This window comes from Mixophyes fleayi, chromosome 5 (assembly GCF_038048845.1).
Source record: "Mixophyes fleayi isolate aMixFle1 chromosome 5, aMixFle1.hap1, whole genome shotgun sequence".
NCBI lineage: Eukaryota > Metazoa > Chordata > Amphibia > Anura > Limnodynastidae > Mixophyes > Mixophyes fleayi.
The window spans coordinates 118,972,596-118,990,473 of record NC_134406.1 but is presented as its reverse complement, the minus strand read 5'-3'; the positions used below and the strand labels follow the sequence as shown (position 1 = coordinate 118,990,473).

Genomic DNA, 17,878 nt, shown 5'->3' with positions numbered 1-17,878 from the left:
AGTTCACTGATTCAGCAGTATAAGTCCAGTGGTACTGCAATATTACAAAGTTCACTGATTCAGCAGTATAAGTCCAGTGGTACTGCTATATTACAAAGTTCACTGATTCTGCAGTATAAGTCCATTGGTACTGCTATATTACAAAGTTCACTGATTCAGCAGTATAATTCCAGTGGTACTGCTATATTACAAAGTTCACTGATTCAGCAGTATAAGTCCAGTGGTACTGCTATATTACAAAGTTCACTGATTCAGCAGTATAAGTCCAGTGGTACTCTCCTGTGCCGCATATAATTTTTAGGCTTTGCCGAGTGTGTGTGGCTTAGGGGTACGCTCTCTTGTGCTACATATAATGGAAAACAAAAATTTAGATAAAGTAGGGAAAGATCAAGACCCACTTCCTCCTAATGCTGAAGCTGCTGCCACTAGTCATGACATAGACAATGAAATGCCATCAACGTCGTCTGGCAAGCCCGATGACCAATCTCCTAGTACAGGGCATGTAAAATCCAAAAAGCCCAAGTTCTCAAAAAGTAGCAAAAAGAGAAACTTAAAATCATCTGAGGAGAAACGTAAAGTTGGCAATATGCCATTTACGACACGTAGTGGCAAGGAACGGCTTAGGCCCTGGCCCGTGTTCATGACTAGTGGTCCAGCTTCACCCAAGGATCTAAGCCTTCATTGCACGAATATTTGCAACAGGGACAGTTTTTTTGTTAACAAAGTCAACAAATAACACTTCGACCCTGTCTGTCTTTCACATACTTGATGGGATCTCAATGATGAATGCTCTGTACCATGGTCGTCTAAAACAAGAGTTATTGACGTGCTCTAACTACTGTAGTTTTTATAAATTATAAACACTACACTTGAAAGTTGGAGGAGGTATTGTGGCCCCGGTACCAAATTGGGTACCGGGGCCACTCTACTTTGCAGTCCAGATAGAGGCATATCAGATATTAAACAACGTTGACTGTTGCTGCCAAATCATAAATTAATGAAAATGACCTGTCATCGTCAAAAACAAGAGGTATTGACACGCTCGAACTACACCCTGTATATGCTGCAGAGGATGTAGGAGCAGGCAGCTGTGCAGTGGAATTCAGACCATTTGAAGGCGGAAGTATTGTGGCCCCGGTACCAAATTGTGTACCGGGACCACTGCACTATGCAGTCCAGAAAGCTACCTCGGTGAAACGTTTTGGACTAAAAACAATATTGTGAGGTGTGAGGTGTTCAGAATAGACTGGGAATTAGTGGAAATGATTGTTATTGAATGTTATTGAGGTTAATAATAGCGTAGGAGTGAAAATAAACCAAAAAACTTGATTTTAACACTTTTTATGTTTTTTTCAAAATAAATCTGAATCCAAAACCTTAAATCCGAACCAAAACCTTTCGTCAGGTGTTTTGCGAAACAAATCCGAACCGAAAACCTCAAGCAAATCCAAATCCAAAACACAAAACAGGAGACACCAAAAGTGGCCGGTGCACATCCCTAATGTTGATATGACAAAATCATTAAACTGTTTTCCCCAAGCTTAGGTCATTAGATAGATTGGGAGGAAGTGTTCTTAGGAAAAGCTACAGAACACAATGGTGTTGTTTAAAGTGATTTAAGCACAAGGTTTAAGAATTGAATCATTTGGTTAACAAGTACAAAAGATAACATTAAAATCTATCTGGACTTTTCAAAGGTGAACAAAAAAGAGATAACAAATAAGCGTATTTAGAAAATTTGCACATCTTTCATGAGTTACAAGCATTGCAACAAGAGTTGGAAAATAGAGAATGAGAAGCAGACTTCCGAAGGGAGCAAGATCAAATAAAAAAGACTAAATATAAAAGTGTTTTTGTACATCAACAGTAAAGATTCCAAGGCTGTTGGCCCAAAAAAAAGATTAAAGAGAATGAATGTATGTAAACCACCTTGACCAGACGGTTTACATCTGCAAGTCTTCTGAAAGATTAGATATTACTGAACTATTATTTATGCTTTAAAGGCTCTCTACTGACTGGTAAGGCAACTGGTAAGGCACTGAATTGGCAAAAAGCAAAGATGACACCTATATTCAAAAAATAATTGCGGTCTCTGTTTGGTACCTATAGACTAGTAGGTTTAACGTTTATGGTGTGAACGACACTGGGAATGTTGTTAAGAGATCACGTTCAAGAATGGATTTATAAAAGATCAATTCATCATTGAAATCTATTTGCATTTTACAAGTAAGTAGAAAATTTTACTCAGGGTTTCAGTGCATACTGTATATTTAGAGTTTGCGAAAGCGTTTGGAACTGTGTCTCACTGTTTATTGTTTATACATTTATTGCTGTATAATTCTATTGGCCTGCATGTTCCTTGGTAGAACACTGGCTAAAATACAATGTCATTGAACAGTTCTCTAATTGAACTAAACTCATAAGTGGTCTACACAAGTGTTAGTGATAGTGTTAGTCTTAAAACTAATGCCATTAACTTGTTTATAAATTATAATGTTAAAAAAGTCCCATTTTTGTCTTTGTAGATAACACAAAAACCTGTGCATGCAGCTTACACATTCTGTAGGTTAATGTTGGGGGAATCCATGATGGGGAAAGATATATAAATACTTGTAGATCATGGATTGTGCAACAGCAGTTGATACCAATGTGCAGCATTTAAAAACAGCAGGATGCTATTTTATATTGGAAGGGTCATTTTCCAAATCACAGTTTAAAATGTGGCCTTTTGTGTGATTTTCACTTTTACTTTTTACTTTATCAAACTAAAAACTACATAAACCACATTTTTTTCAAACAACATATCATATACTATAATGCTTGTTTTGTGACCTGGGATCCATAAAAATGGTGCAATATATTAAGCAGTAGTTTGTAAAATAACACAGAGAACTGTACAAAAAGCCACTCATTTTTAGACATGTTTTTCATTGGTGAGATTGGTCATATCGCATACATTTTGAGTATGATGCATATAAAAAGGTACTTGATTTACAGTTGACTTTTAAAATACATACGTTTAAATCTTAAAATATGTACACCTTTAAAAATGGCATACCAATTCAACCAAAACACAGATGTCATCAATAAATTTGCAGCAGGCCTAGATATGCCTCCTGAGCTTAAAGATACATATTTGTCAAAATTGGACACATTTCAAAGGGTTAAACCAAGAGCAAATGGTTATTGCATGAATTTTTTGTTGTTGCAAATCTGTGGTTTGCACACTGGCTTGCAGTTTGCGGTAAACTTGAAAGCATGTTTTTTTAATATTTTAAAACTTCCACGCAACAGATGCGATTTTACACATGTAGCACATTACTAATCACTGTGTTTGAAAACCATATCTGATTTATGGTGATTTTAAAATCACGTTACAAACTGCACATTTATTTTTCCCGCCATCCCCCAAAAAAGTATATTTTGCTCCATTTTAAAGCATTGATGATGCTTCATCTTGAATATGCTGATAAAATTCAAGTCACATCTTCTGGAACAGACAAGAATGCAGAGAAGGGCAACTAAATTAAAAAGTGCTATTGAGGGTCTTCTCCATGTTAAAAAAAGACTGTACACGCTTGCTTTATTTACACAGAAGAAATTACACTAAATTTATGAAGTGTGTACATGCATTAATAATCGATACAAATCATTTTCTGACAACCTGTTCAGTATAAGGTCCCTGTAGAGAACATGTGGTTGGAAGAAAAGAGATTTAATAATCAGCTGTGAAATTTGCAGAAAAAACAAAATGCATTCCATAAAGAACATATATTGACAGACACTATAGCTAGAGATATGCAAGGACTGGTTTTCTTCTTATCAAAATAAAAAATGCATGGTCTCTGACATTAATAAATAAAAAGAAAAAATATTAATGCTTTAAGTTATTTGATTGGAATTATGGAGACACAAACAGCATTTTACCATATTAAGGGAAATTGAACATTTCTTTATTGGGATATTTTCTGTTTTCTCAACCTCCTCTCATTTTGAACATAAAAGGGTAAACTAATTTTATAGGTAAACTAAGGAATACCTATAAAATTGGCAAAAGTTCTCAGTCCAAACACCAAAAGTAGCAAAAAAATTTACCAATACCTATTTTATTACCAAATGTTATTATTGTTTTTATTGATGAGTCTACCACTTGATGCAGAGACTGAGCTGTACTTGAACAAGTTGTCCCTAGGAGTTGGAGTTCTCCCATGATCAACAAGAATACTTCAAGGAAGGATGAGCTGTGCAGGCACCAGGTTTGTAATACAGCCACAGAGGTTGAGTTGTCAAGGTGGTTGGACCAGATTACTTCCACAGAGGATGAGCTGTGCAGAGATGAACTGTATAGGAGGATGAAGCGTTGTTGAGTTAAAGAGCTTTTGTAACTAACAAGTACACCAATTGGTAACCAAATATTAGGAAAAGAAATAGTCAAACATATCAAAAAAGATCTATTGATTATAAATACTTAATAATTGTACACCATAATCACAATCATGCTAATCTAAATGTAAGGATCTATAAATGTAATGTGGAAATGTGAAAGAAACTTAGTTGTCAGAAAGTAAGGATACTAAAAAATTTATATTTACTAGTACTGGCCCTTTCTGTGTCCCTGAACCTCAAATGCTGTCTATATGGTGGATGGTGATCTGCACTTCCTAGAAATACAATATATGTTGGTTACCCCTAGAGCAAGTGGTTCACAATTAAAACATATGTCATAGGTTCTGTGTATTTGTTATAAACAATGAACAGTAATTTGGAAGCATCAAATACTATCTATTTATGCAATAATTAAATGTTCAAAACAAAAGAACCAAGAAAATTAAAAGACATAAAAGGTTTTAATTATAAAAATAATAGCGTGCACATATAATACATTATCTTGCTTCAATCCTGAATGCAATGAAAGTTTCAATATCAGCAGCTACTTTTGTTAGAGTAAAGAGAAAGGAGTGGTTTATTACAAGGACAATCCTATAATTTCTTAATATTTGAGGCTCATTCTTCTAGGTTCTCATCTGGGCTTGTCCTGTAGGTATGGCTTACTGCTCGGCACTCTGGGACTGCCAAGCAGTAAGCCAAACCAGCTATCCTTGTAACACAAAGCAGTTAACTTCTCAAATCATTATATACATATATATGTACATCTAAGGCCTGAGTCATTAAGGAAAGTAAGGCAAAAAAAGGAGTAAATGTTCTCCGGGACAAACCATGTTACAATGCAAATTAGTTTATTATTTTACATATAAGTTAAATATTGGCTGTTTTTTCATCTAGCACACAAATACTTGATAGCTTTATTTTTACATTGAAATTTAAAGTTGATCTAGGACACCCCCTACCCTAACTATAAATCTGTCCCCACATTTTAAATTTACCTCCCCTTCCAATGCAACATGGTTTTGCCCAGGTGCAAAGTTACTCCTTTTTTATGCTTTGCTCTCTTTAATGACTCAGACCTTAGTGTCTTCTAATGTCCTCTTAATAAAACACATACTGTGGCATGGGCACCCTTTTGGTGATGCCCACACAAATAACTTCTTGCTTTATACTTTGCTTTATTGTCAGGATGCAAAGTAATTGACAACATAAAGTTCCACACACCTTTTCAGAACCCTAATGCTAAATGGACAAGCTCCCTAGACACCCGCCACTATCTGGCGTCGGTCATAAATGAGCAATGAAAATGACAGGTTTAAATAGTTGACATTCCTCTCACAGCCCTGACTTGATAGGTGATTTTCAGGTGGATAGGTGGTTTTCATCAGGTGCTCTGCTTGATTGCTTTCACTGCAGACACACCTTGTCAGCTTGCTGTTATCTGTGGAAAATATCCCTCCAAACCACTACAACATATGCCCGGGTCTGTTTTCTACTATGAACCTGAAAGGTTACAGTGCCAAGAACCAGAAGGTTACTTTGGTATTTACCTACCAGTTGTTCTGAATCCACCGTAATGTTGCATGATCTGTGGCCCAGTTTATGGCAAGACATTCTTTCTCCACAGTACAATATTTCTGGTCCCCTGGAAGCAACTTTTGACTCATATACAGGATTGGATTCTCTATTCCATCTGTGTTAACTATTGTTTCCTTATAATGCAAATGCACTGCAGAGAAAAACAACCAGCTATAATATAGTCACTTTCCATGGTTATATCATTACAGAAGATTAGTTTAGGGAATTGGTTTAAAAAATTAATTTTTCTTTGCAAAAGTCTATTGTTTTTAAATTCTCGACATTTGCTTGACAATCAGTCCATTTTTAGAGTGATCTTTATTTACACTGCTATAAATATTTATGCTGACTTGTGTAATTGATAGGGGCATCCTGCATTCATTTACACCTAGGTAATAACTAGCCGGTCACTGGAGCTTGAATCATTTTGCATCAGGTGCTCCTCTTGAGCAATCCGTATGCTCTATGGTTTTCGTTTTTTTACCTATGGATTGCAAAATTCCCATTGAGATTACAGTAGACCAATAGAAAAGAAACAGGAAAAGAAAAAACATAACCGCACTAAGTATATCTAAGTATATCAGAATCCATATCTCCAAAATAGGTCCATAAATATGAAACCTATTTATCAGGTACATGAATGTTTATAATTCCCTGAATGGTGCGCCCTTACACCTAATATATAGGCAAGTACAAAAAGAGGCAAAAGAGGTGGTCTCAAGGGGCACTCAAGGGTATATGGAAAAGTATTACTATATAGGTTTATGGAAAATTATAAACTTTATAAGAATAATTTAAAAATGATGTCATCCTAATAAGGAAAAGCTAGCAAAATATTAAAACAAGAAAAAATAAAATACAGTGAGTGGTAGTGATTTAAAAATTGCAGATCAACTGCAATAAACTATGTGTTCAAAATCATATGTAAATATTATACCAATTCTCATAATAGATATTTATTAAACCATATTAAATATGAAGGGATATGTTGTCATATAAATAACATAATGTGATAGAGAAACATATATCACAAAAATCCAATAAAGGGATTAATATGAATATCCTGACTTATTCCACAAATTATTTGTGTTTTGGAGAGACTTTCTAATATCCAATCAACACAAATTTATGGCATAAAGGTATATGCCTAAATTAACTCTACTCATGTAATAGATAAATATATCCTAGTTGTTAATGGTCTGTTTATATGATGATCCTATATATATGTTATAAAAATAAATCAGTACTGATATACAGGTAGATAATAATATCCTGTCTAATGCCGATATGATGGGTTATGTATATTTAGGATTCCATTGAATTCTACGAGCCTGTTATTTATTAATTCTCTATGGATATTGTCAGGCTAGTCAGTAGCAAGTATACAGCTATATGCTGTTATCCAGCCTAGATCCAATCTAGTAGTGGGTTAACAAGGCTACGTATCAGTATCAGCTGGCAAGTGTTTATTACCAAACTTTACTATACTCAATCCCTGGACACCTCTTAATAGAGGAGAACAGATAAATATATCTTAGTTGGTAATAGTCTGTTTATATAATGATCCTATATAGATGTTATAACAATAAATCAGTACTGATATACAAGAGAATAATATCTGTCTAATATCCATATGATAATGGTTATGTATATACAAGATTGCATTGAATTCTAATAGTCTTTTGTACATTAATAAAGATATGGTCAATCTGAACCAATGACAAGTACAGAGCTATGCGCTGATATCCAGCAAAATCCCATCTAATAGTGGGTTAACAAGGCTATGAATCAGTATCAGCTGGTGAGTGTTTATCTCCAAACTCTACTATACAAAGTCCCTGAAATCCTATTAATAGCGGAAGATTAATTGTACCTCAGAAATAATTTTCCAAACATGGTGTGTAAGATTGGGTTAGGATAGTAGCGTGAGACTCCCTACATAAAAGTCTATAATTAGTACAGCTTTTTCAAGGCAACCAGAGCATGTCATGTGCATTAAATAGCCTATTGGCCTGGCCCCTATTCTAATGTCATATCTCAGAGCCAATCACATCATGTTTCTATTAACAGTAATAGATATTGCAGCGCACCAATCAAGGGTATGTGAATAGTTTAGTTTAAGTCCTGCCTCTCCCCTCTTGTATTGTATTACAATCTCTAGGGGGGATCATAGGGGAAATGAACAAAGATAAACTGATGATGCAGAATTAAACTGTCATATGCCGGGTTTTTCGGTTTTACTAAACGGAGACCCGGCTCACTTACCTTACCGCGGGTGTCCCCTTTCCGCTCCAGATGGGCGCCATCTATGTTGCAGATCTCTTTAAAACTTTCCCTAACTTCCTATTGGTCCTCATCTGCTCTCCAACTATTCAAGGTTCTTCCTCCCTCTTCCCATTGCCTGTTCTTCAGGTCTAATACCTGTTTTGTGTAGGTTGCATTGCTCCTAGCTCCACCATTCCAGTGGTAATACTCTGCAGCCCCAGTTCATTGCTCTCCACCATTCCAGTGGTAATAATCTGCAGCTGCAGACCATTGCTCTCATCGCGCCATTCCAGTGGTAATACTCTACAACCGCAGTCCTTCACACTCCACCAATCCTGTGGTATTACTCTGCAGCCGCAGACAATCGCTCTCATCTTAGCATTCCAGTGGTATACTTTGCAGCCGCAGATCATTGCTCTCATCTCCACCATTCCAGTGCTAATACTCTGCACCCCACAGACTCCCTGGGTGGTTACTCCCTGACATCTGCAGATCCTGTCCTCATAGCCTGGTTCCATTCTGCCTTTGTCTATTCCCTGCTAATCTCAGCAAGTACGCTCTAGAGGGTCGCATCCTGCGTAGTGGAAGCAGCTAAACCCATACATTCTTGCGAGGGTCCCTAGAGAAGACCAGCCGATACGTTAGACTCCTAGTAGATTAACCTCAAACCTGGCAGATTAGGATCTGCAAATCCTAGGCAGCGTGACAGTAAGAACAGGTTGCCCGTGTTGATTCCCTGCAGGTGGCAGCAACCCCTCCTGCTCTGGATCCCCCTGATGAGTCCTCTGTAACCGAACTTCCAGTTGCTGCTTCTGCATCTACCTTACGTTTACCCTCTCCCACCAATTCGATGGAGAACTGAAATCCTGTTGGGGCTTCCTTAACCAGTGCTCTATCCAGTTTGAAAGTGGCATATACTCGTATAATATCTTTGTTCTCCGGACAGGCTTTGGCGTGGGTCTGTACCCGTTGGGAGAGAGATGATCCACTTCTCTTCAACAATTCAGCCTTCATTGCTGCATTCCGGAGAATATTTAATGAGCCTGGGCGGGTCACTTCTGCTGCCTACAGCATCCTCTGACTTCGACAGGGATCCCATTCGATGGCGCAGTACGTCATCCAGTTCCGCACATTATCTTCAAAACTTCAGTGGAACAATGATGTCCTATTGGCCACTTTTTGGCAAGGTCTATCCGACAGAATCAAAGACTTGTTGGCCTTCCAAGAGTTACCCTCTACTTTGGATACATTGATTCCTTTGTGTAATTGTGTTGATTTGAAGTTTCGGGAATGATCTTCAGAAAAGGAGCTCCCTCATCGTACGCCTGTCAGACGGGCACCTTGATTTAAACATCCGGTTCCTTTCGGTAGACTCATTCTAGTTTGACTCCTGAGGAACTAGAATGAAGATTGAAAAACAGATTATGTATTTACTGTGCTGATCCTAGACACATGCTTAGTTACTGTCCTAAGAAAACGAGAAATGTCAAACCCTAACCTGTTCTGGGGAGGTCAGGCTGTGGTCTTTTGAATCCTCTCCAATTCATTCAGACTCTAGTATTTGCTCCTTTCCTGTCACCTTGCTTGGTCCTGCAGGGTCTTTATCCTCCCGTACTTTGTTGGACTCTGGGGCAGCCAGAAACTTTATCTTTCATTCGCTAGTGTCACAGTTGTCCCTGCTTGTCATTCCTCTGGGGAGGTCAATCATTATCACCGCAATAGATGGATCTCATATGCTAATGGGGTCATCACTGAACGCACCAAGCCCCTCACCTTACAATTAGGTGTTTTGTACCAGGAGCTGATTTCCTTTTTGATCCTACCATCTGCTACCAGCCCTCTCATCCTAGGCCTACACTTACTTCACCTCTATTTCCCACAAGTGGACTGGAGCGCACCTCAAATCCTTTCTTGTGGTTCAACCTGCTTTCCTCCTCAGTATTCATCTTTTGCTGATGTGTTCGACAAGGTCCGCTCTGAACATCTCCCACCTCATTGACCTTGGGATTGTCCCATAGACCTACAGCCTAGCAAAATACCTCTTAGAAGATGGGTTTATCCACTCTCCTTCCCCGGGACTCAGGCTATATCTGACTATGCGATACAGAAGTGAAAGTTGCTTAATCAATTTATAGGCTCTTAGCAGGTGCTTGAAAGGGTGATGTTATCTGGAAAGGAACAACACAGAGAAAAATCCCCCAGCACACTGCTATAGCCAGCAAAGGATGTGCTATTTCTACTGTAAATAAAAATGCAAAAGTCTCAGTTGCACACATTTGCAAATGTATGTTAAGCCACCTGCCACTCCATTGCGCTTTTGGTAATAGGGTGGTCCTAACTCTAAACAGTGAGAGTCCCATATATTTGGGCCATACATATGTGATTTTAAATTGAGAGCTAAGTTACCAGGAGGTACCCCAGAAGCCACCAAATGGCAATACTGCAACAGCACTACCCATTAGCTACTGATACCAACATGCCGCTCAAGCAAACAATACAGAAGCGGAAGTTGCTCAATCAATTTATAGGTTCTTAGCAGGTGCTTGAAAGGGTGGGGTTATCATGAAAGGAACAACACAGAGAAAAATCCCCCAGCACACTGTTATAGCCTGCAAAGGAGATGCTATTTCTACTGTAAGAAAAAATGCAAAAGTGTCAGTTGCACACATTTGCAAATGTATGTTAAGACACCCGCCACTCCATGGCGCTTTTGCTAATAGGGTGGTCCTAACTCTAAACAGTGAGAGTACCATATATTTTTGTCATACATATGTAAATTTTAATTGAGAGCTAAGTTACCAGGAGGTACACCAGAAGCCACCAAATGACAATACTGCAACAGCACTCCCCATCAGCTACTGATAACAACATGCCGCTCAAACAATACAGAAGTGGAATTTTCTCAAGCAATTTATAGGCTCTTAGCAGGTGCATGAAAGGGTGGGGTTATCCTGAAAGGAACAACACAGAGAAAAATCCCCCAGCTCACTGCTATAGCCAGCAAAGGAGCTGCTATTTCTATGTCTCACTATGTTAAGGAAAATCTTCAGCGTGGTTTCAATAGACTTTCTACATCTCCTGCCGAAGCGGGATTTTTCTTTGTAAAAAAAAAAAGACGGTACATTACGACCCTGTATTGAATACCGAGGTCTTAATGCTATAACGATTAAGAACCGTTACCCCATTCCTCTAATCACGGAACTTTTTGATCACATCAGCGGAGCTCGAATTTTCACTAAGCTGGATCTCCATGGAGTTTATAAGATTATTAGGATCAGGGCAGGTGATGAATGGAAGACCGCTTTTAACATACGGGACGGTCATTGTGAGTACCTTGTAATGCCTTTTGGCTTGTGTAATGCCCCTGCCATCTTTCAAAGTATCATGAATGAGATCTTCCAAGACCTTCTCTATGTGTGTATGGTCGTTTATCTGGACGGCATTTTAATTTTTTCCCAGGATGTTTCTGCACATCAACAACACGTGCCTGAGGTGCTTTCCAGATTATGGAGAAATTGACTGTTCTGCAAGCTGGAGAAGTGCTCCTTTGAACTTCCACAAATTTCCTGTTTAGGCTACCTGATCTCTAGGTCAGGCTTTGAGATGGATCCTGAGAAAGTGTTGCCCGTATTGTTGATCTCATCAGTAAAGGTTCCAACACCATGCAGTGGCCTTCTGATGCGGTTCATGCATTTCAGTTCCTCAAAGAAGCATTCTTCACTGCTCCTATACTTCAACAACCAGACATCTCTCCTCCATTCTTCCTAGAGATCGATACCTCCAACATCGGAATAAGGGTTTTTCTATCACAGAAGTCAGTTTTGAATAAAGTTTATTCCTGTGCGTTTTACTCTCGGAAACTGCTACCTGCAGAGAGGAGCTATTCGATTGAAGAGAAGGAGCTATTAGTCATGAAAGCGGCACTGGAGGAGTGGCAATATCTTCTGGAAGGAGCCCGTCATCAAATTATCAAATCACTATCTTTACCGACCATATGAATTTACTCTATCTTCAGTCGGCTCAATGTCTGAAGCCACGGCAAGCCCAATGCTCACTATTCTTCTCCCGTTTTGAACTTGTTATTACCTTCAAACCTGCCTTCAGAAACAGAAAAGCAGACGCTCTATCCCGATCCTTCACTTCTATCTCGGATTCCAAGAACCCTCCTGATCGTCCAATTTTAGAACTGAAATATATTCAAATATCCACTACAACCTCAGTTACCCCGCCTCCAGGTAAAACTTTTGTACCCCTCAGAAAAGAATTCTCTCTTGGTACAATTCCTCTCACTTCGCGGGTCATGCCGGAGTTTTGAAAACTTTAGAAGTTGTTTCCCGAGGTTATTGGTGTCCTAGTATCCGAGGTGACGTTAAGGACTTTGTGGCCGCTTGTGATGAATGCGCTCGTTTCAAGTCCTCCCATCAAGCTCCTGCAGGACCACTTCGTCCACTTCCTATTCCTTTCAAACCCAGGACCCATTTTAGCATGGACTATCTTACAGACCTTCCACCTAGCAAGAAGTTTAATACTATCTGGGTAATTGTGGATAGATTTTCTAAAACGGAGATAAGCTCCTTAGCAATCACAGAATAACAATCTATTTACACTCTGCAGTCACAAAATCATTGAATAGCTGAGAGTTTCTATATTGATTAATACAAGTTTAAATAATGAACACACCCGTGATGCATCAGACTAAGCCAAACGCGTATCATGAATTGTAAAGCACCGATAGGGACTTACAGATTCTGTTTACTTACTTATAGATTGATTGCTAATTCAGAGTCTGCTAATAATAAGGCACAGAATACTCTCTGACCCATAGACTAGTTATTTCCCATGCTTAGCAATTCACTGTGTAGTGGGAAACCATGGGACAACAGTTATCCCTCCAAGTGCCCAGCATCCAATGCAGAAGGAAAAATGTATAGTTCCATGAAGGTATCCACAGTCAATGATAGATATACTGAAATGCACGATGCTGTCTGACATGGGGACGTGATCCCCTAGATGCAAGAGTAGATCTAAACTTGTGTCAACCAATCAACAGGAACTTGATAATCACATGCAGACTTTAGGGGTACTTGCCTCTTGAATTAACTAGCACCTATAGATTCCCCTCCTGTAATCAAACAATGTTAAATGCACATATAACCTTGTCTGATATAAAAAGTAGTTGTCATTTATAAAACATGTATAAGAAAATTGCATATTAATCGTCCATAAATGAAATAATGAAACCGGAAATGCCTGCACATGAGATAATTAATTAGAAATCAAACCTTTTTGTGTTGATGGCATGAAGTATAGAGTTTTAGACATATGTATTAAAGGCAAAATACCCATTTTGACTGGAGAGGGGCGCCAACCCCAACACCCCCATCCCCAGTGTGGTAAAGGTTGTCCCAATGCAAGTAAGCATGGCGACTCTGCCCAGTTTTCATCCAGGCCAACCAGATTTACACATTCATCATAATACCCAGTGGTAAGCAGAATTGGTCATTAAGCTCAACTATAAAACTATAACTATAAAATGGTCATCATATGGACGCCATACTAATTCCTCCTCATAGATAAAAATGTTGCTTCTCATATGGAGTAAACAAAGCAAGTTCAAGCCTGCCATAACGTAACCCGCTGCAACATATAAAAGGCCTGCCATCCAAGTGGGGAATGACTTATAAGCCTCTCCCCTGATAACAATCAACAGGGATGAAATAGTCTCCTTAACTGTGTCGCCAGCCTGTACTTCCAATTATGCGACTTTGTGCTTATTGAGGTGGGCCTGTAATAGCCGCAACAGACTAAGCGGACGCTGGTGAGTGTCTGATGAGCCGAAACTGTATTATCATGAATTGTCATGTTGTGTTGAAAAAATGCAGTATGTGCGTCAAACTCACTGAATACGCGTTCCCGCATCCATGGGGTTCCTTTCCTTTGCTCCTGTACATCATGCTGAATGGCGTCATCGGTTACTGCTGCATGTGATCCGCTGTGAAGATCTGGTGCGTGGCCTATAAAACTCCCTCACCCTGTACCATCTTTGGTAATGAAATAGAAAACATGTTAGAAACCGGCAATATGTGCTCCTGTAATCTGTGGGAGCCTAATCAACGAGCCTGGGCATCTCAGAGCACACAGGAGCAGTGTACGCAGGTGCCAAAAACCGGGGGGCAGGGGTGGGAATCTTGGAGTGGGGCAGGGGGAGGGGGAATTGACCGGAGAAGCTCCTATTTATGGTGAGAGGCAGTGGTGTTGAATGGTGGGGCATGGTGTATGGTGGGGGGATGCGAGTATGGGGTTGAGGTTGATGATAGGGGGCTTGGGGAGCTTATGAGTGGTGCAAGTGGTACAAGTAAGGTGGTACACTCTTGTACACTGCACATCTAAGATATTTATTGCTGCGACACTGTACAACTTTTTATGCTCTTATTCATGAGACATGACAGAGGCAAAAGGGACGTCAATGAGGCATGAGAGGGGGCAAGGAGAGGGGCAATGATGATGGCACTCATACAGTGGAGGGGAAATGAGAATGACAAGCAGATTTGGCAGGGAGCAAAGAAGTTGGAAAAAAGAGATATGAAAGGGGGAAATGAAGACAGGAATGCAAAATTTGAATGGCAAGAAGGATGGTAATAACAGATATGAGAGGGGGCAATAGGGATGGCCATAAAACATATGCAAATGGGTTTTAAAGAAGACAATAAGAGATACAAGAAATGAAAATTAGAATGGCAATGAACGCAAAATTACAGAACCAACAGATCCTTTCAGTGTTGGAAAAAAGGGCTGTAGAATTCTTTAAGTTTGTAACGGGTGCCTAGGGGGACAAGGTCACACAAACTGCAATTCCCTTGCCGACACTCCAGGTACTTACCCGATCCGGGGGGACAACTAGGAGACACACTGTACCTTTATCCACAGCAATCCAGAAGCCACACCTCACGTCTCCTCACACTAGTACATCCGCCTTTACTGGGGCCTGACCTTTGGTTTCTTCAGGTGAAGAAAAGAGAGACAGGTTACATATCAAACAACAAGGTCCAATTCATTGTCTTAGCTGCCAGTGACCATCTCACCAATGGTCACCTTTTTATTTCCAGGAGAACATACCGATCCTGCTACTTACTTCCCCTGGGCCACCAGTATCCGCCTGTGTTATTGACAGAAGATGAGGTCAAGGCAATGTGTGTTTAACACAGAGGAAAGAGGGGGGGGGATGGTTTGCCCATGTGCAGTGGAGTTAGTAGTTTAACAGGATATCAATTTCCTATTTATATATTTAGCCAACTTTTATTCTTTTTTATATTCTGTAGTTTATATGTAAAAAATTTTTTTTTATATATATAAACAGAAACTAAGTTTGAACCTATCACTTGATGCAATGCTAATAGGTTCCCCTTGTGACTACAGGGTAGCCAATTACATTGTGCCATGTTATGACTCTTTGTGTGGTAACTTATAACAGCCTGTGTAGAGTTATTTCTAGCTCAGCTTGCTATCTTATTGACTTGTGAGCTCTGTGCATGCACAATAAAGAATCTTAATTTGCATTCCTGAATTATTCCATGATAATTGGGACAGTTGTGAGGGTGCATTAGTGCGAGTAATATTATTGGATATAAGGTAAACTCTAATAAAAGGATGGGTGAGAAAGCCTGATTGGGCATGTTAGGGTATACCATAAGTGGGTAGCAGCATGGCAGAACTCTTGTAAGTGGGATGAATGGTGGTTACCAGAGATGATACATGGCACATGTCACAGGTCGATCAAAGTGGACAAGAGGGAGAGTACTTTTATATGAGTTTAGAGATTTATGAAGGGCTGGTGTTGTTGAGGGCTTTTTAGGTAAGAGTGAGTAATTTAAATTATTCAGGAGGACACAGGGAGCCAGTGTAGGGATTTGCAAAGTGGTGCAGCAGATGTGGAGTGTAAGAGAGGAAGATAAGTATGGCAGCAGCATTTAAGATGGATTGAAGTGGGGATATATGGGTAAGGGGAATGCAGTGGAAAAGGAGAATACAGGAAAAGAACTGTGTTTTTCAGGGCACTCCATGGATGTATTGTAATCACTTGAAATAGTACATCTTTATGACATTTTTTAAAACATTAAATCTTAATTAATCTCTAATTAAAAATGATATCTGAAAATCCCTGATTCATTAACAGCAAAACATTTTTAAAATTGCAAATTAAACTTCAAAGCCAGGTGTATTTTCTAAGGATGAGCGGGCTCGGATTCCGCTAATTCGAGCCCATCCGAGCACTGTTCGGGAACTTCCGGGTGCCAAACTAATCCAAACCGAGGCTATGACATCCAAGTCTCGCGTCGGATCTCGCGAAACTCAGATGTCATAAATACTCACCTTGCGGCCGCCATCTTCATTTTGCCTGACATCAGGGAAGAGGGAGGGTGTGTAGGGTAGGGGTGCTCTGTCCTTGTGTCCAGTGCTCTGTCCTTGCTGAGTCCAATGGTGCATCAGTCCAGTGCTCTGTCCTTGCTGAGTCCAGTGGTGCATCAGTCCAGTGCTCTGTCCTTGCTGAGTCCAGTGGTGCATCAGTCCAGTGCTCTGTCCTTGCTGAGTCCAGTGGTGCATCAGTCCAGTGCTCTGTCCTTGCTGAGTCCAGTGGTGCTTTTGTCCTGTGCTCTGTGCTGCTGAGTATCTATTAAAAATTGTTCACTGTCCTTTCTTGCAGTCCAGAAACATTAATACTGCAATCTATAAAAAAATGTCACTGTTCTTGCAGTCCAGAAACATTAATACTGCAATATATAAAAAAATGTCACTGTTCTTGCAGTCCAGAAACATTAATACTGCAATCTATTAAAAATTGTTCACTGTTCTTGCAGACCAGAAACATTAATGCTGCAATCTATTAAAAATTGTTCACTGTTCCAGCAGTATTTAAATAATAGTACTGTAATACAACGTGTGCTGCATATAATGGAGTATCAAAATTTGGAGGATAAAGTAGGGAAAGATCAAGACCCACTTCCTTCTAATGCTGAACCTGCTGCCACTATTCATAACATAGACGATGAAATGCCATCAACGTCGTCTGACAAGGCCGATGCCCAATCTCCTAGTAGAGGGCATGTAAAATCCAAAAACCCAAAGTTCACAAAAATTACCAAAAAAAGGAAATTAAAAACATCTGAGGAGAAACGAAAACTTGTCAATATGCCATTTACGACACGGAGTGGCAAGGAACGGCTTAGGCCCTGGCCCGTGTTCAGGAGTAGTGGTTCAGCTTCACCCAAGGATCTAAGCCCTCCTCCTCCCCCCCTCCAAAAAATTTTAGAGAGTTATGCCGTCAGCAACAACACAGCAAACAACTATAGCCAGCAACAGATTTGCTATTTCTACTGTAGATAAAAATGCAAAAGTCTCTGTTGTACACATTTGCAAATGTATGTTGAAGCCACCCACCACTCCACGGTGATTTTGCTAATAGGGTGGTCCTACTCTAAACAATGAGAGTCCCATATATTTGGGTCATACATATGTGTTTTTAAATTGAGAGCTAACTTACCAAAGAGGTACCCCAGAAGCCTCCAAATAGCAATCCAATGTCAGCACTTCCCCTCAGCTACTGACACCAACATGCCTCTCAGTCAAATAAAGAATTGGAAGTTGCTCAAAT

General features: G+C 39.6%; 1 protein-coding gene and 1 long non-coding RNA gene across 4 annotated transcripts in view; one reads left to right on the top strand and one right to left on the bottom strand.

The window, feature by feature from the left end:
• ADCY2 (adenylate cyclase 2) overlaps positions 1–17,878 on the top strand; it is a 1,242,889-nt gene that overhangs the window by 7,396 nt on the left and 1,217,615 nt on the right. The gene's annotated exons all lie outside the window — the stretch shown is intronic.
• LOC142158623 (uncharacterized) overlaps positions 2,992–17,878 on the bottom strand; it is a 62,565-nt gene continuing 47,678 nt past the window's right edge. For 2 of the 3 annotated variants that reach the window (XR_012692818.1, XR_012692820.1), the window contains 2 exons: positions 14,130–15,228; positions 2,992–4,340 (listed from right to left, as the gene is read on the bottom strand). This is a non-coding gene — a long non-coding RNA (uncharacterized LOC142158623). The remainder of the gene's footprint in view (positions 4,341–14,129; positions 15,229–17,878) is intronic. The other variant, XR_012692819.1, reaches the window with a different exon arrangement.